This window comes from Trichechus manatus, unplaced genomic scaffold, assembly GCF_000243295.1.
Source record: "Trichechus manatus latirostris isolate Lorelei unplaced genomic scaffold, TriManLat1.0 scaffold00117, whole genome shotgun sequence".
In the NCBI taxonomy this organism is placed as follows: domain Eukaryota; kingdom Metazoa; phylum Chordata; class Mammalia; order Sirenia; family Trichechidae; genus Trichechus; species Trichechus manatus.
Window position 1 is genome coordinate 5602175 of NW_004444053.1, and position 19875 is coordinate 5622049.

Sequence of the window (19875 nt, forward strand, 5' to 3'; positions counted from 1 at the left end):
GGTCTTCTCTCCCTTGGAGCTGCTGGGTGAGTTCAAATCCCCAACCTTTCAGTTAGTAGCCAAGAACTTAACCACTGCACCACCAGGGCTCCTTCTGGAGATGCTGCTACCAACCTACAATCCCCAGGGCAAAGCTTTTGGCTATTTCCCAAGACAGGAAATATATTTGCCATGAGAAGTCATCGTTCTATAGCCCAGTCTGCATTAGGACCAAGACTATGGATTAGTGATGCTAAAAAAAGAAAACATGTCCTGAGACTGAGTTCTTATTAGGGCTTTGAACTGGTTCATTCTGGTTAGAACCCCTGCTGAGAATTTGCATTTCCACCTCAGATATGCTGAATAAGAATCTACCGTTTAACAAGATCCCCAGGTGATTCTTATGTATGACAAATTTTGAGAATCACTGCTCTACTAGTGGTTCTCAGTATTGGTCCTTAATCAGCATGCCTGGGAACTTGTTAGAAATGCAAATGCTCAGCAGGGGTTTGAACCAGTTTGAAGCCCTGGTTCTTATTAATCAGGGTCGTCGAAGAAGCAGATGCCAAAATGGGATTAAACACACAAGGATTTTATTAAGGAAAATGGCCTGAGCAAGAGAAAATAGAAAGGGAGCAGGGAAAAGGCTAGGAGTTATCTAACTGCAATGAAAATCTGACCCTGAGTGAAGGCGAGAGGGAAGAAAGGCTGTGTAGAAACATCCCAGAATGCTGTGCTATCTAAAGAAGATGCTGCAAAGTCATCAGGGAGTCCTCAAGCCAAAATTGGCCATCAGAGGAGTCCCAAATCCCTCATGGATGGGTTGCTTCAGTCTCTCTGCCATATTTAGTCACTGGCTGGGGGCACCTCATGGGAAACATGCCCTTAGCAGAAGGACAGAAAGATAGCTCAAGTGCAGCAGGTAAGGCCCTGTAGTTGGAGATCTATGAAGCATTTCTCATGGCTGCCACAAGATCATAACATCAATTTTGTATTTTTAAATTAATCAATGTATAGTTTTTCAGTTAATTTACTTCATTAGTCATTTGTTGCTTCCACAGTCAACTCTAAGACATAGGTATGACTTACTCCTAAAGTCCCAGGTCCCTGGGAAGTGCAGACTTGAAGGTATTTGGGGCAGTACCAGCAAAGAGGGCTGCAGAGCCTCCTTCCCTACTGCCACTTCATTTCTCTTCTCAGAAGCCTTTGGTGACACCCATCACCAACTTTGTCATTCAAGACACTCCACATTCTGGCTCCAACCTACCTTTCCAGGTTTACTTCCCACTATTATGCCCAACACATCTGTACTCTCGTCAAACCCCATGACTCACTGTTTTAAAATGATTGCTGCACTTGGTCTTGCCTTCCACTATTCCATCATTGCCTCCTAAGCTCTGATTTTGGAGATCCCACCCTTGCTGCAAGGCCTAGCCCAATGCTATTCTCCATCAAGCTTTCCTCAGTCCCTCCTGCCAACATAGCTCTCCTGTTCTGCAGAGTTAACACTTTGTTTTAACTCTGTAATAATGATTACTGTCGTGGACTGAATTGTGTCCGCAAAAAATATGTGTATCAATTTGGCTAGGTCATGATTCCCAGTATTGTGTGATTGTCCACCATTTTGTCATCTGATGTGATTTTCCTATGTTTTGTAGATCCTATCTCTGTGATGTTAATGAGATGTGATTAGTGGCAGTTATGTTAACAAGGCAGGACTCAATCTACAAGATTGGATTGGATCTTGAGCCAATCTCTTTTGAGATATAAAAGAGAGAAGCAAACAGAGAGACATGGGGACCTCATACCACCAAGAAAGAAGAACAGGAGCACGTGTCCTTTGGACCCAGGGTCCCTGCACTGAAAATCTCAAGATCAGGGGAAGATTGATGACAAGGACCTCCTTCCAGAGCCAACAGAGAAAGCCTTCCCCTGGAGGTGGTACCCTGAATTTGGACTTCTAGCCTCCTAGACTGTGAGAGAATAAATTTCTCTTGTTAAAGCCATCCACTTGTGGTATTTCTGTTATAGCAGCACTAGATGACTAAGACTATTACCCTTTTGCTTTTTACTATTAGGCTGCTTTTGTAGTTTCTAGAAAAGTCACCTCAGTTTTCTGGGGCTTAATTTTCTCATCTGAGAATAAAAAAGGGAGTCCTGTGGTCTCTAAAGGCTATCCAATCTAATATTCTCTGATTCTATGATCCTAATGTAATTCCTCTATTAGACTGTAAGCCTTTTGAGGAAAGAACTCATGTTAATTTTTTAATGATGGTTAAATTGAATGTCATTTATATCATGTTCACTGGAACTAAGGCAAAGAGGCAGCCCTGGTGGCACAAACAGTTAAGCACTTGGCTGCTACCCAAAAGGTTGGTGGTTTGAATCCATCTAGAGGTGCCTTGGAAGAAAGGCCTGGTGGTCTGCTTCTGAAAGGTCACAGCCATGAAAACCCTGTGGAGCGGTTCTACTCTGAAACAGGAGTCAGAATTGACTTGACAGCAACTGTTAACGGCAAGGAAGGTAATTTTGTGCCTAGAGGCCACCAAATTCAACTTCTAGAAAACACACAGATTAGGATACTTGGCAATCTTCAGGGTGACGTGATAATAGAAATTACACTTTGGAAGTAAAGGGTCATTGTAAGTCATTGCACCATTTTAGGGATGGAAGGAACTAAACATAAATCTCTCAGATGAGAAAACAGAGGCCCAAAGAAGCCAAAGCACTGCCCAGGGTCACATGGCCAGTCAGGGCTCCTAAATACCAGCTGGTATGCTTTCCTCTATCCAGCCCAAATAAGCTATTGTAAGGATTGGCTGCTTTACTCTTGTGATGAAAAATTGTATTTTTATACCTAAATATGTGTATGCATATATTATATATTCTGGGAGAAGGATCTTAATTATAACTAATAAAAAGAGTTTTATTGTTAGAGATTTGTATACTTTGAGCTGTTAATCAGTAGAAAAGAATTGACTATATAAGAACATCAATTTCTCTTTATGTTAATCTGTTTCAAGTTTTAGCAACCTAAGTAATCTGGATAAAATAGTAAAAGCCACCATTTATTGACCATTTAATATGTTCTAGATGCTTTACGTAATTCTATTTCCACTAATTATATGTAACCCTGACAACCCATTTTATACATCAGGGAAATAAGGTTCAGAGTAGTTAAGTGACTTTCCCAAGTTAAGTGGCTTATAAGTGGCCCCAGCTGAGTTTTACTCTCAGGATTATCTGACTCTAAAGCCTGTGCTAAATGATGGTGTACAGAATGATAAATTATTTTTTTTAAATCATGTATTATTTCTGCATTTTTTAATATCTGTCTTATACCCAAGACAGAATATCCTGTTGTTCCCTCTCTATATCACAAAAACAGATCTGAGTTGATGAACTACAAGTTGTCAAAGAAGATTCAAAAATTATTTAATATGTTTTGTGTCTAATAAGATAACATTATACTAATGTTTACAGTAATAAACACTATATTACTTCAGATATTAAGATGTATAAATAAGAATAAGAAATAGATTTGTTCAGGAAAATATCCTCACAAATGCTTGGGGAAAGAAGGAAAGACTTTGATTAACTGGGGTTGGGCAGAATGGGTTCTTCTGGAGAAAAGGAAGCAATGTTCAGGTTGCTTGAGGGAGGAAGGAAGGAAAGAAAATTAGAACAAAAAGGAAGAGTAGAGCAAGTGGGCAAGCAGAATGCTATGCAGGGTGCAATGTGACCTTTCCCTGTGACCCCTCAAATATTCAGTAAAGTTATTAAACTCATAATATATTTACTGGACTTTTTTTGTAGAATACAGAAAGCATTAAGCCGTATGCTTAGATAAGTATGGAGCAACACAGTGGGCGAATCATCAGAGGCCAATGCAGACACAAAGAAGACTTTGAAGAAGTAAGCAGAAGTCATAGGGGTGGAGGGGAGAAGGGAGGGTTCCAAGGGACAGGGAGACTCCAGCTGATACCTAAATTACATATATTATATTCCAAATGAGTTCTCAGGTTGTCTAAGTCTTAGAAAAGTCCCTTAAAAGGTCTATGTATTACACAAAAGACCAGCTTGGAGTTCTTACTCCTACAAGACTCTTAACATTATGAAAAAAACCTGCATATCCTCCTCGAGTAGTGAGGTATGGCCTGTAGTTCATTCATTCATTAAACATGTGTGGTTGCCCAGTGGTTAAGAGCTCGGCTGCTAACCAAGAGGTTCGGCAGTTTAAATCTACCAGCAAATTCTTGGAAACCCTATGGGGCAGTTCTACTCTGTCCTATAGGGTTGCTATGAGTTGGAATTGACTTGATGGCAACAGGTTTGGTTTGGGTTCTATGTCAGGCAGGAGCCCTGGTGGCAGAGCAGTAAAGAGCTCAGCTGCTAACTGAAAGGTCAGCAGTTCAAATCTACCAGCCGCTCCGCTGAAGAAAAGATCTGGCGATCTGCTCCCATAAAGACTGCTGTTGTTGTTGTTAGGTGCCATTGAGTTGTTCTGACTCATAACGACCCTGTGTACAACAGAACAAAATACTGCCCAGTCCTACAATATCCTCACAACCTCACAATCGTTGTTATGCTTGAGCCCGTTGTTGCAGCCGCTGTGTCAATCCATCTCAAGGGCCTTCCTCTTTTTTGCTGACCCTCCACCTTCTCCAGGAACTAGTACCTCCTGATAACTATGAGTTGACTTGAGTTGGAATCAACTTGATGGCACACAACAACACATGTCAGGCACTGTGCTGTCTGGGGATACTAAGATAAACAAAAAAAAACAGACGTAAACCTTTGAGGTTTAGATAAAAGAATTCTGTGTATTACAAAGCCCTTTCACAAATGTTATCTCACCTAATCCCCACTGCAACCTGGAGTGTGAGACAAAGCAAATAAGATTATACTATTCTGCAGGTAAGAATGTTAAGGTACTCTAATTCTTTATCAGTGCCCTTTCTGCTTCACTCCAGTATACCTCACTATTGTAAATATGTCACCATGAAAGCTTTTCCTGTCGATTACAAAACTCATGGATAGATGCAGGATAGAATCATAAGTAATACGACAGCCAAAAATGCACTGTTGCAGGCTTTCCCACAAAATTTTGATGGAGTTATAAAGACATTTAAGAAAGTAGCTTAAAGAAAGAAAGCAGCTGCTACTTTTTTGGGGGGAAGAAATTGAAATTGTCGATGATTGCATTCTACTTGAATCAACAATCAATGTCAATAGAAGCAGCAGTCAAGAAATCAAAGGACGTACTTCACTGGGCAAATCTCTTGCAAAAGACTTCTTTCAAGTTCTAAAAAGCAAAATGTAACTTTAATGACTTAGGTGTGCCTGACCCAAGCCATGGTCTTTTCAATCATCTCATATGCATGTGGAAGTTGGATAATGAAAAAAGGAGACAGAAGAAGAACTGACACATTTGAATTGCAATCTCAGCAAAGAATATTGAATATAATGTGGACTGCCGGAAGAAAGAACAAATCAGTCTTAGGAGAAATACAACCAGAATGCTCTGTAGAAGCAAAGATGGCAAGACTGATTTGCTTACTTTGGACCCATAATCAGGAAAGAGCAGCTGCTAGAAATGGACGTCATGTTTGGTAAAGTAGAGAGTCAGTGAAAATGAGGGAAATTCTCAGTGAGATGGATTGACACAGTGGCTGCAACAATGGACTCAAATATACCAACAGTCATGAAGATGGCACAGGACTGGTCAAGACTTCGTTCTTTTATACATAAGGTCACCATTAGTTGGAGCTGATTCAATGGCAACTAATAACAGCAAAGCTGCCATTTACTCCAGTCCTTAGAAGTTAGAGATGTGAGTCACTGAATCACCACTATTGGCAGATATAAGACTCATTTCAGGCAAAATAAATGGCTTCCAGTAGGTATGGTGCTCCCTCCACCTCCTCTTTCGTCAGTGCTATCATTCTGCAGGTATGTTCTCACAAAACGACAAACAACCCCAACATGGGAAGGACTTGGGGAATTATCTCTCCCACCCCCAGGTACATGTGCATTTTAAAAAAGAACGCTAAAGAGAAAGGTACCTGTGGAGAAGATTGTGCAGGTAGGGGGTCTATTGATTTTTTCTTGTGGTGGGGGTTAGGGAGTTATGTCTATTTTTAATTTGTTTTAGCAGGGATAAAGAAAAAAAAATGCTCTGTGTAGGTCCAATTTACAACTGGGACTAAAACTAGGTAAACTACGCTCTCTTTCAACTGTAAGAGTCTATGATTCTGAACATTCATCAGAACAGAAGAAGAAAAGGAAGGGAGAGGAGATTTCAGAAGATTGTTTAGAAATATAATAAAAGAGCCAAGAAACATCCCTCTAGAGCATCAATCAGTAAAGGCTGAGTATATGCGTTAACAACCAGTCCCCAAATCTTAACAGCCTAAAACAGCAAAGGTTATTTCTCTTTCATGTTAGGTGTCCACTGGGGGTAGGATCTGCTTGTCATAGTCACTCAAGTATCCAGGCTAACAGAACAGCCATCATGAAAGTCACTGCTCATCATGCTGAAGGAAAAGAAACTTTTGTAGGATCTCACACTGGAAATTAAATATTCTGGTGCAGAAATGCTGCATGTTACTTCTGCCCCTAACTCATGGACCAGAACTAGTCACATACTCCAACCAACCAACTGTTGTTAGGTGCCGTCCAGTCAGCTCCAATTCATAGAGACCTTAAGTACAACAGAACGAAACACTGCCCAGTCCTGTGCCATCCTCATAATCATTGCTATGCTTGAGCCCATTGTTGCAGTCACTGTGTCAATCCATCTCATTTAGGGTCTTCCTCTTTTTCACTGATCCTCTACTTTACCAAGCATGATGTCCTCCTCCAGGACTGATCCCTCCTGATAACATATCCAGAGTATGTGAGACATAGTCTTGCCATCCTTCCTTCTAAGGACCATTCTGGCTGTACTTCTTCAAAGAGAGATTTGTTCATTCTTTTGGCAGTCCATGGTATATTCAATATTCTTCACCAACACCATAATTCAAAGGCAACAATTCTTCTTTGGTCTTCCATATCCATTGTCCAGCTTTCGCATGCATACGAGACAACTGAAAACACTATGGCTTTGGTCAGGTACACCTTAGTCCTTAAAGTGACATCTTTACTTTTTAACGTTTTAAAGAAGTTTTTTGCAGCAGATTTGCCCAATGCAATGCATCTTTTGATTTCTTAACTGCTTTTTCCATGGATGTTGTTTGTGGACCCAAGTAAAGTGAAATCTTTGACAACTTCAGTCTTTTCTCCATTCATCATGATATTGGTCCAGTTGTGAGGATTTTTGTTTTCTTTATGTTGAGGTATAATGTATACTGAAGGCTGTGGTCTTTGATCTTCATCAGTAAGAGCTTTGAGTCTTCTTCACTTTCAGCAAGCAAGGTTGTGTCATCTGCATAATGCAGGTTGTTAATGAGTCTTCCTCCAATTCTGATGCCATGTTCTTCTTCACATAGTCCAGCCTCTCAGATTATTTGCTCAACATACAGATTGAAAGGATACAACCCTGACGCACACCTTTCCTGACTTTAAACCACGCAGTATTCCCTTATTCCATTTGAATGACTGCCTCTTGATCTATGTATAGGTTCCTCATGAGCACAATTAAGTGTTCTGGAAATCCCATTCTTCGAATTGTTATCCGTAAACTGCTGTGATCCACACAGTTTAATGACTTTGCATAGTCAATAAAACACATTTAAACAATTTTCTGGTATTCTCTGCTTTCAGCCAGGATCCATCTGACACCAGCAATGATATTCCTGGTTCCACATCCTCTTCTGAATCCAGCTTGAATTTCTGGCAGTTCCCTGTCAATGTACTACTGCAGCCACTTTTGAATGATCTTCAGCCAAGTTTTACTTGCGTGAGATATTTAATGATATTGTTCGATAATTTAGACATTTAGTTGAATCACCTTTCTTTGGAATAGGCATAAATACGGATCTCTTCCAGTTGGTTAGCCAAGTAGCTGTCTTCCAAATTTCTTGGCATACATGTGAGCACTTCCAGCACTGCATCTACTTGTTGAAACATCTCAATTGGTATTCTGTCAATTCCTGGAGCCTTGTTTTTCACCAATGCCTTCATTGCAGCCTGGACCTCTTCCTTAAGTACTGTCAGTTCCTGATCATATGCTACCTCCTGAAATGGTTGAACATGGACCAATTCTTTTTGGTACAGTGTCTCTCTGCATTCCTTCCATCTTTTGATGCTTCCCGTATCATTTAATATTTTCCCCATAGAATCCTTCAATACTACAACTCGAGGCTTGAATTTTTTCTTCAGTTCTTTCATGCCGAGCTTGTTCTACCTTTTGGTTTTCTAAATCTAGGCCTTTGCACATGTCATTATAATACTTTACTTTGTCTTCTTGAGCCACCCTTTGAAATCTTCTGTTCAGCTCTTTTACTTGGTCATTTTTTCGTTGCTTTCTTTATGTGTGGTGTCCTTGATGTCATTCCACAACTCATCTTGTCTTTTGTCCTTAGTGTTCAATACATCAAATCTATTCTTGAGATGGTCTCTAAATTCAGTTAGAATATACTCAAAGCAGTACTTTGGCTCTCGTGGACTTATTCTAATTTTCTTCAGCTTCAACTTGAACCTGCATATGAGCAATTGATGGTCAGTTCCACAGTCAGCCCTTGGCCTTGTTCTGACTGATGATATTGAGCTTTTCCATCGTCTCTTTCCACAGATGTAGTCGATTTGATTCCTGTGTATTCCATCTGGCAAGGTCTACGTGTATAGTCACCATTTATGTTGTTGAAAAAAGGTGTTTGCAATGAAGAAGTTGTTGGTCTTACAAAATTCAATCGTGTGATCTCTGGCATTGTTTCTATCACCAAGGCCGTATTTGCCAACTACCAGTCCTTCCTCTTTTTTTCCAACTTTCACATTCCAATCGCCAGCAATTATCAATTCATCCTGATTGCATGTTTGATAAATTTCAGACTACAGAAGTTGGTAAAAATCTTCAATTTCTTCATCTTTGGCCTTAGTGGTTGGTGCATAAATTTGAATAATAGTCATAGTGACTGATCTTCCCTGTAGGTGTATGGCTATTATCCTATCACTGACAGCATTGTACTTAAGGATAGATCTTGAAATGTTCTTTTTGACAATGAATGCAATGCCATTTCTCTTCAAGTTGTCACTCCCAGCATAGTAGACCACATGATTGTCTGATTCAAAATGGCCAATACCAGTCCATTTCAGCCCACTAATGCCTAGGATATCGATGTTTATGTGTTCCATTTCATTTCTGATGATTTCCAATTTTCCTAGAGTCATACTTTGTACACTTCACGTTCCAATTTTTAATGAATGTTTGAAGCTGTTTCTTCTCTTTTGAGTTGTGCCACATCAGCAAATGACGGTCCCGAAAGCTTGACTCCATCCATGTCATCAAGGTCGACTCTACCTTGAGGAGGCAACTCTTCCCCAGTCCTATTCTGAGTGCCTTCCATCCTGAGGGGCTCATCTTCCGGCACTATATCAGACAATGTTCTGCTGCTATTCATAAGGTTTTCACTGGCTAATTCTTTTCAGAAGTAGACCACCAGGTCCTTCTTCCTAGTCTGGCTTAGTCTGGAAGCTCAGCTGAAAGCTGCCCACCATGGGTAACCCCGCTGGTATTTGAATACTAGTGGCATAGCTTCCAGCATCACAGCAACGCCCAAGCCCCTACAGTACAACAAATCAACCAATCAATAGGAAGCTAGAAAGTACAATCCAACCAGGTGCAGAAAGTTCAACATACTCCCTAAAGAATACTGTTGACTTCTCAGGGTCTAAGTCCACTTTGGTAAAGATCCTGGGTATATCTGCCCCATTCCATGGGCGAAAATACAACTTTTTTATAATAAGCCCTAAAAATAGCAGAAAGTGAGGGTGCCACTGAAAGCCAATCTTCTCATTTTTAATTACCACAAGTCTTTGTGGTACAACTGGCTAAGCACTATGCTACTAACTGAAAGACTGGTGGTTCAAATCCACCCAGAGGCACCTCAGAAGAAAGGCCTGGCAATCTACTTCCAAAAGATCACAGCCACTGAAAACTCTATGGAGCACAGCTCTACTCTGACACATATGGCGTCCCATGAGTCAGAATGGACAGAAACTGTTCTTCCCCCCTTGGTAATTATGGAAAATGAGATGATATAGTAAAGTGTTCATGTTTATGCTCAACCAACATTTGAAAGTTCTTTGTTTCCACTTATGTTAGCAGCACACCTGGTGAGGCCCAGCGTTTGCACCATGCAGACATCAAAGTAAGTGCCTAAGTCGCAGGGCCTTGGGACACTAACTGTGGCCCTGCCCCTCAAGATGTTCCTGGCACTAATGTTAAACACGTTTTGATTTTTAAAAACACATTTGAACTAATAGTCGTTCTGAAGGCTTACTTTCTGGGTAAAAGTTAAGCTTGGAAATAATCCAAGTATTATCATTTCCAAATATTATCATCTTCATAGCTGCATGAAGGCGGCTTAACTCAACAGGACTAACAATGCTGTTTCACTGCCAAGTGTTTAACAAGCCAGAAATAAGGCAAGGGGGAAGCCCAGTGAATGAGCTGTGTACTCAGTGATAGACAAGGCCCTCAGGGCACAGGGCCAAAAGATGTAGTTTTATCAGACACTGACCAGATAGAAAATCAGGGAAAAGACATTTTATTCTTTCAAAACCCTCGCTCTTGCTCCTGTCTTATCAGCCTCTCCTGGAGTTTACCCTCTGCGCCTGTGGGAGTCATTTCAATATTATGAATTAATAATCAAGACATTTTATCTGTCTAGGAATGACACTATCATCATCATCATCATCACCATGATCATTCATAGAGTATTGACTAAGTGTAAACTCTCTTCAGAGATTATGTATTCTAATCCTCACCACGACCGTTTGTAGCAGGTTTTATTATGCCTATTTTAAAGTGAGGAAACTGAAGCAGAGAAAAGTTACACAATTTGTCCAAGATTACTCTGTTAATAACTGATAAAAACAATACTTAAACCCAGGACTTGTGACTTCAAAGGCTATGCTCCTTGCACGTATTTGTCTTATATTTCCACAGTGTCTGGGCCATCATCTGCACTTAAACCAAAACCCAAACCAATTGCCATCCAGTCATTTCCAACTTATAGCAACCCTATAGGACAGAGTAGAACTGCCCCATAAGGCTTCTAAGGAGCTGCTGGTTGATTCGATCTGCTGACCTTTTGGCTAGCAGCTGAGCTCTTATGATTTAAAAATTAATTTTCTCTAAATGTGAAATGGACCAACACCCTTCAAGCAGTTGACTTGATTGTCTTATTTTATTCTATCCCCTTTAAAGAGTGAAATTGATGAAAACTGAGAATGCTGCTGTGACTCCTTAACCTAATTTATATTTTGCAGACAGAAAAGTGAATTTAAAGTGCATATCACGAGACAATACAAGGCTTTCTTGGCATTTCACTGTTGCAATTAATTGACAAGTTAAAATACAAACAATGTCTAACCTTAGGTTACAAATTCTGCATAACAATTCCTTATCTCTTAGACCAGGTTCATCTGGTGTGCTAGGGACTCCCAGACCAACCTTCGCTCACATAGGCCCATTCTGATTGCTTCCTGGTCCACAGATCTAACGTGGCAGAGCCATTGGCCCCAAGAATTACAAGTACATACATGGTTGCTATGAGTCGGAATCGACTCTACCACAACAGGTTGCTTTTGTTTTTTTTTTTAAGTAAGTAAAAAAGAGCCCTAATGGTGCAGTGGTTAAGCGCTCGGCTGCTAAATGAAAGGTCTACAGTTCAGCCACTCCTCAGAAGAAAGATGTGGCAGTCTGCTTCTGGAAAGATTACAGCCTCGGAAGCCCTATGGGACAGTTCTACTCTGTCCTACAGGGTCGCCATGAGTCGGAATCGACTGGATGGCGTTGGATTTGTTTTTCTTGATTTTAAAATAAGAAACCAGATCTAACCTCTGATCCTTCTGGATAAGGAAGGTGGAGGCCAGATTTTCCCTCTTCTGTTTCTGTGCTCCAGGACAGAATCGCTTCACCAGAATGCCACTCCCTCTGCCTGTGACCCTGGAGAAGTTATAAAGCCACTACCTGCCCAAAGCGCAAGCAATGTAGTAAATGACTGACCACTTGTAATGGGCCAGTTAAATGCTTGACCACTTCTAACAGGCCAGTAAAGTCAGATACTGTGGTGTCTTTTGTGTACACTGGTAAGTACACTGCAGGGCAGATTATTAATTGGTTGAATCAAAGGGGGAAATCTGGATTTTAATGCAAAGGAAAATCAGTAGTTGTTCTTAAGAGTTTCAATCAACAGTTCTAACATGGTGTGAGACAATTTGGGGTGCGGGGACGGGAAGGGGTTGTCTACCAAATTTTGGCATTTGGTGCAAATGGAGAAGAGAAAGGCAATCTCCCTTTGGAATCTGACTAATTTGTGCTAGTCTTTTTCTGCTTTTAAAAATGTTTCATGTTTCATTTTATTAGTTACGTCAACATTTCTTGATGTTTATACCATTGACAGATCTTTTTTGTTAATCCTTCACCCAGCTAAATCCACAAGATTATAAATTTCAAGGGTTTTGAAAATAAATTTTAGGTATCCATTTCAATGCCATCTGTTTCTCTGATGGAGAACCTGACTTTCAGTCCTTGGTTATTATTTAGAGATTCCCCTCCAGCCAAGGGCGGGTTATCCAGTAGGCAAGATAAGCACAGTGCTTGCTTTGCTTACCAGATCATCTGTAGTAAACAATTTCACACTTTTTCACCATATCAAAGATTCTGCTTCTAGGTATGGCTGGCTTCTGTCTCTCTCCCAACCCCACAGCACCTTCCTACAGAATCAAAGCCTCTCTCTTTTCAAAGTTACAATCCCTGACAGGCGGATGAACCAGTAAGCAAGGTAAGCCTGGGCTTACTTGTGCTTACGTACTAATCTGTAATGAACAATTTCATGTTTTTCAAGTGGTGAAAAACTTGTGAAATTGTTCGCTACAGATTAGTAGGTAAGCACATGTAAGTCCATGCTTACCTTGCTTACTGGGTCATCCGTCCCTGCCTCCATCCTAGGGAACTTGCTGTGGCTTTGTAACTGTCAAGGCAGACTTAGAGCCTGGCAGAATTTTTGTTATCTGATGGTTGTGGTTAGGAATAGGCTTGAGGAGGTGGGAGCTGCAGCTGAAAGAGAGAAATCCCAGAGCATGCTCTTGCTCCCACCCGTGTTTCTTAACAGTTTGTGCTGATTTGTTCATAGGGGTTAAGTCGGCACCCTCACCCACCCTCAATTGCCATCCAGTTGGATCTACTAACAATAATTACTCGTGAAACACCACAGTCCACTTGAGGAAAAGCTATCATTGTACGCTCTGTGCTAATCAGTATTTTGAGACATTTCCATGTGCTACGAAAGTTTAAGTGTATATGGTGTGTGTGTGAGAGAGAGGCAGAGAGAGAAAGCAAGAAGGGTGTATTTAGGGGAATAGTGATGGGGAACAGATAAATAAAGGGTTGAATACAAGTCTGACAGCACCAATGGGAACGGCTGAGTCACAGACCGGAAACAATTAAGAAACATTAGTTCTGATATAGGAGTCGCTATGAGTCGGATTCAACGCAACAGCAATGGGGTCTGGGGCAGTACAAACAGTTAAGCACTGGTCTACTAGCCAAAAGGTTAGCGGATCAAAACCCACCCAGAGGCACCTCGGGAGGCAGTCCTGATGATCTGCTTCCGAAAGATCACAGACTTGAAAACCCTATGGAGCAGTTCTACACTGACACATGGGGTCGCCATGAGTCCGAATCTACTCAACAGTAACTAACAATAACAGTTATGATATAGTGCTAGGCTCTAATATAATTTGCATTATTCTGACACCAATAGGTAAGGTTTCAGAGTCAAGAAGAAAATGTCCAGAAGGTAATTTCTAGCCCAGACGCTAGCCCGGAGGATCCCAAACTTTCTAGGCTCAAGGGGCGCTTAGCATGTGACTAATTCTTTCACAGTGCTCCCAGGTCCAAACAACTTAAGTACTTACGTTCTAATAATTTGCAGCTGTTTGAAAAAATGATACACATAAATTAAAAAATAATATTCTTATTTCATTCTTAAAAAAATCACAATTATTTAGTAATGAGATGTATGTGCCTGTTGGGCATGGCATAATTTCTCAAACCATAGAATCAGATTGGAAATCATCCCTTCGTTTCCCATTCCACTCAATTTTCGTGCAGAACTTGTTTTTATCATAGCAACTGCTGAAAATCCAGCTTTGCAAAGATATGACATCATCAAAAGGGACTCAGTACTGTAGAATATTAAAACCATGAACTGCCGCCAGCTAATAGCGCAGTGTTCACAGACATCGAGTGTCACTGTGCTCTCCTCAAAATATAAAATAACCCGGAGCGCCTCTGTGCACAGTTTGGAAATGACAGTCCTAGCCTGATGTTCTGACCCTCTAGCTCATCCTAATAAACTAAAGGGGACCCTGAGTCCAACTTCAGTAAACTACACATTTGCATTTCCTTTCTTTGAAGTAGAGGAAGCAGCATATGCTCCACAGGAAAACAAGAGTCATTTCTAATCCCGTGGTTAAAAATTGGTAACCACAAGAAAAATGGAGTGCACAAAATAGATCTCAAAGTCAGCCTGAAGGCTTTTCTTTTCTGTCTTTATTTTTTGACTCTGCTTGATATATCGGCATAATCTCATTTGAGTCGTTCCCGTGATTGGAAAAACAAACACAGGATTACGTGAGCACACCAGTAAACACAGCCTTCCCTCAAGGACAAAAACAAACGCTTCCAAACACAAGTGATTTTAGAAATTTAAACAACCACTTTTTGGAGTTTTGTTCTCTCTTATATTTTTTAAATTAAAAATAATTTTTAGTCAGTGACTATTTTACTTTAATAGAGTGGTTGATAGGGAGAAAATATTATTAGGGTAAAAAATACACTAACTCGGCTGATTATCAAAGTTCTATTTCACATGACAATGCAAAAATCATACTTAAAATGTTATAGGAGAAGTCGATAAAAATTTGGCCATTCCTTTGTTGGAAGTTTTTAAAGAACTGTATTATTTTTATTATTTTAATCAAGAAAGCCTTGTCAAGGCCACCTAAATATGAAATAAGTAAATAGTAAAAATTGAGAAAAAGTGATGAAATTGGTAAGGCAAGAGTCATTGGCTAAAAGTGAATTTATAAAACATAAAAAGTAAAATAACTTAAACAACACAAAACTACTAATTGAATTAGAAAATCACTATTGGACTGATCCCTCCTGATAACATGTCCAAAGTATGTGAGACATAGTCTCACCATCCTTGCTTCTAAGGACCATTCTGGCTATACTTCTTCCAAGACAGATTTGTTCATTCTTTTGGCAGTCAGTGGTATACTGAATATTCTTCATCAACACCATAACTCAAAGGCATCAATTCTTCTTTGGTCTTTCTTATTCATTGTCCGGCTTTCACATCCATATGAGGCAATTGAAAACACTATGGCTTGGGTTAGGTGCACCTTAGTCCTTAAAGTGACATCTTTGATTTTTAACACTTTAAAGAGGTCTTTTGCAGCAGATTTGCCCAATGCAATGAGTCTTTTGATCTCTTGACTTCTGCTTCCGTGGGTGTTGATTGTGGATCCAAGTAAAATGAAATCATTTACAACTTCAATCTTTTTTCTGTTTATCATGATGTTGCTTATTGGTCCATTTGTGAGGATTTTTGTTTTCTTTATGTTGAGGTGTAATCCATACTGAAGGCTGTAGTCTTTGATCTTCATCAGTAAGTGCTTCAAGTCCTCTTCACTTTCAGCAAGCAAGGCTGTGTCATCTGCATAAAGCAAGTTGTTAATGAGTCTTCCTCCAATCCTGATGCTGTGTTCTTCTTTATATAGTCCAGCTTCTCAAATTATTTGCTCAGCACACAGATTGAATAAGTACAGTGAAAGGATTCAATCCTGATGCACACCTTTCCTGATTTTACACCATACAGTATCGCCTTGTTTTGTTCAAACGACTGCTTCTTGGTCTATGTACAGGTTCCTCATGAGTACAATTAAGTGTTCTGGAATTCTCAGTCTTCGTAATTAATCTCTTATTAATCTCCTATTTACAATATCTTTAACAATTAGTCACCTATATTCTACCTAAACAAAGTCAATTTCAGAGTATGAAATGCTGGAAAGTGCTTATATTGAGCTAAAATTTGCCTCCATGGAATGTCTTCGGTTCCACCACCAGCCACAGTTCTAGTCCTCTACCTGATGATATTTCACACATTCAAACTCAGATGTTTGCAATACTGCGTCAGGCCCTAGGAGCAAGAGTCAACACTAATAACCTCTTTTGCAAACTGAATCCAAGGCAGTTCATTTTCCTGCCCAAGACCTCAACATTTGTTCCCAGAAGAGCCAGGTCTAGGCTGCACTCTGACAGGATTCACAATCAGAGGAGACACATTCTTTCTCACAGCACCAGCCCAGTGCTTTCAATCCCCTCTGCACACCTGACAATACAATATCCTAGGTAGGGAAATATACAACACTGGTGCTCTCTACACCAGGCCTCATCCCTCCTGCCCTGTGACAGCTCCCACGGCCACTATGGCAGGACAGACACTACTAGCCACTCTCCTGGGGAATTTCTACTGTAGTTTCCGTGGAGCCTGTGCTAGGGACAGTGTCCCACCCTCTTTCTCAGTCTGCCTCTTGGAAATGGCTCCTCACTCTCCCTTAAGGAAAGGAAGCTGCTTTGTTTCCTGCTGTCCTGCTGAGTGTATGCCTGTCTTGCTCTGGATTAGATCTATCTTTATAGAGCCAGCATGCTCCTGCAAGCAGCCGCAAATACCGTATTTATATGTGGTGCAATCTCCCCCTCTTTTTTCATAGAATCATTTTCCTTATCAAACTGGCTGTTTTTTATGGATGGTCCTTTTCTGGTCTCCTGCTCTAATCAATTCTAGGATTAGAGAGATTGGAGGCAGCAGCAAAGTCCGAAAATAAGATTCTGGCCATCCCAGTCCTGAGTCCAATTTCATGTACTATGTTGCATGAAATGAACAACATTGACATTCCATTTTGTACATGAGGATATCGAGGTCTTCAAAAGGTAAGCAGTTTTCCTATGTCACCAGGCTGGTAGATGACAGAGCAAGGATCTGCAACAAGATATGCCTGGCCCCGATGCCCACACTTTTTTTCATTATATCAGCTATTTCTCTGACTGTAGGGTCACTCTTCTACTCTAGGACCCAGAGAGTGGAAAATTATAGAAGGCTGTTGCTTCTGTAGTGTTGATCAGGGTCTAGAGCACGACTTCTCCTAAATGGACTCTACTAGCCCTTCCCTAGTCAATCATATCCAGGAGCTTGGGCTTTAGGCAAGCAACACCTGAAAAGAAATAGGCTTTTTCATTTCATTCAAGAAATATTTTTTGAGCATCTATTATGTTATGTTCCAAGTACTGCCGTAGGGACTGGGGACACAGCAGTGAACAAAACAGATGCAGTGCCTATATATGAGCTGCTTATATTTCACTGATGGAGCCCTGGTGGTGCAGTAGTTAAGAGCTCAACTGCTAACCAAATGGCTGGCAGTTCGAATTCACCAGCCACTCCATGAAAACCCTATGGGGCAGTTCTACTCTGTCCTATAGGGTCACTATGAGTCAGAATTGACTTGACAGCAACAGATTTTATATTTCAGTGAGCCCATAATCTCAGGCTCCCAATCCGAAAACCAAAAAAATGCATATCCAACTTTGAGAAACAAATCCGTCTGTGAAACAAGGAAATAGAAAATGTTCAGGGAAACTTCTGGTGGGCACTTCCAGACCTACTCTGTGCCCAAAAAGACATGACCCCTGTTATGGATTGAATTGTGTCCCCCAAAAATGTGTGTCAACTTGGCTAGGTCATGATTCTGAGTATTCTGTGATTGTCCACTATTTTGTCATCTGATCTGATTTTCCCATGTTTTTGTAAATCCTACCTCTATGATGTTAATGAGGCAGCATTAGAGGTAGTTATGTTAATGAGGCAGGACTCAATCTACAAGATTAGGTTGTATCTTGAGTCAATCTTTTTTGAGATATAAAAGAGAGAAGTGAGCAGAGAGATATGGGGATCTCATACCACCAAGAAACAAGACCCAGGAGAATAACACGTCCTTTGCATCTGGGGTCCCTGCGCTGAGAAGTTCCTCCACCAGGGGAAGATTGATGACAAGGACCTTCCCCCAGAGCTGACACAGAGAGAAAACCTTCCCCTGGAGCTAGCACCCTGAATTCGGACTTCTAGACTCCTAGACTGTGAGAGAATAAATTTCTGCTTGTTGAAGTTATCCACTTGTGGTATTTCTGTTGTAGCAGCACTAGATAACTAAGACAACCCCTCCGCTTTAAAAACTTACAAATTTAAGAACAAACATCTATTAGGAAACAACATCAAACAGCACATGATTTACTGCTGTGTGTGCTATTGACCCAAAATGCTATCAGAATTAGAAGAACAGAGGCTCATTGATGTGAAAGGAAGAAGGCGAAAGAAATTTTGGAAAATGTTTTTACAGTTACAATAGCTTACATTTACTGAGCATTTACTATTCAGCAGGCACTGTTCTAAGGTACTTAACATGTGTTACTTAATTCTCACAAAACACTGAAAGGAAGCTACTACTATTTTTTTCTTTTTTATGTCTCACGGAGTTAGTCCCTGGGTGGCGCAAATGGTTGAGCGCTCAGATGCTAACCAAAAGGTTGGCAGTTTGAATCTACCCAGTGGCACTTCAGAAGAAAGTCCTGGTAATCTGCTTCCAAAAGGCCACACCCACTGAAAACGCTAGGAAGCACAATTCTACTCTGACACATATGGGGTCACCATGAGTTGGAATTGACTTGACAGCAACAGATTTACATTGCACAGAAAGGGTAAATAACTTGCCCAAGATCACACAGTAGTAACTGTCAAGAGCTTGGCTTGCACTAAACCAGCCTGGATCCAGAGCCTGATTGCTTAACCAATACACTATACCACCTCTCAGCCTTCTTACAAGACTGTGTTATTGACGCTTAGCCTCATGCCAGATGATTTACCAGTTTGTGCCAATGGTGGCTCTGTCGTGTTCCCTGGGGGTGAATCAGTATCAGATCGAGAAAGAGGGAAGGTTTTCCATGCCTTTCTTGCCACCAGAAACTTACAGCATTAGTCCCTGTCCCTCTGCCCCTGGTGACCATCCTCGGTGACCAGTGGGAGAGAGATACATCGACAGCACAGCCGGAACCCTGGAAGGATGCCACAGACTAGAGTTTACCCAGAGCAGCACTGTGGCAGCACCTGCAGTGGCCAAAGTGTCTTGGCTCCTAGTCTCAACTCCACTCCACCAGTTGCAACTGTGTTGCCTTGTACAATGTCATCACACCAATCTGAGCTTCAGTTTTGCATGTTATTAAGAGAACACGGTAGACAAGATTATCCTTTCCTGGCCTCCTGCTGTAATCAATTCTAGGATTAGAGAAGAGAGACTGGAGGCAGCTGCACAGTACAGAATGTGAGACTGTCCACCTGAGCCCAGGGTCCAATTTCAGCCACTCTGCCAAAAGCTACAGCCTTAACAACTGTACAAACTCTCGGCAGCATCTCTGAACTAGATGTGGGAACATAGAGAGTGTGCAGGTTAACCCAGTGACCTGAACATTTCTCTTTTCACATTTACATACCAGAGACCAGCTACAGAGGATTCAAACTGAGTAAATCCTTTAATCTTCCAGATTCTTTTTTCTGGTTTGCTAGAACAGCCACATATGGGGTGGGGCTTTCACTTGTAAATAAAAGCTCT

General features: G+C 40.9%; 1 protein-coding gene across 1 annotated transcript in view; it reads left to right on the top strand.

Annotated features, from left to right (window-relative positions):
• The first annotated feature begins 11651 nt into the window (after window positions 1-11651).
• The window catches only part of FMO1 (flavin containing dimethylaniline monoxygenase 1), a 58512-nt gene continuing 50288 nt past the window's right edge, over window positions 11652-19875 (top strand). The window contains exon 1 of the mRNA XM_004384105.1: window positions 11652-11677. The gene's annotated coding sequence lies outside the window, so the exon portion shown is untranslated. The remainder of the gene's footprint in view (window positions 11678-19875) is intronic.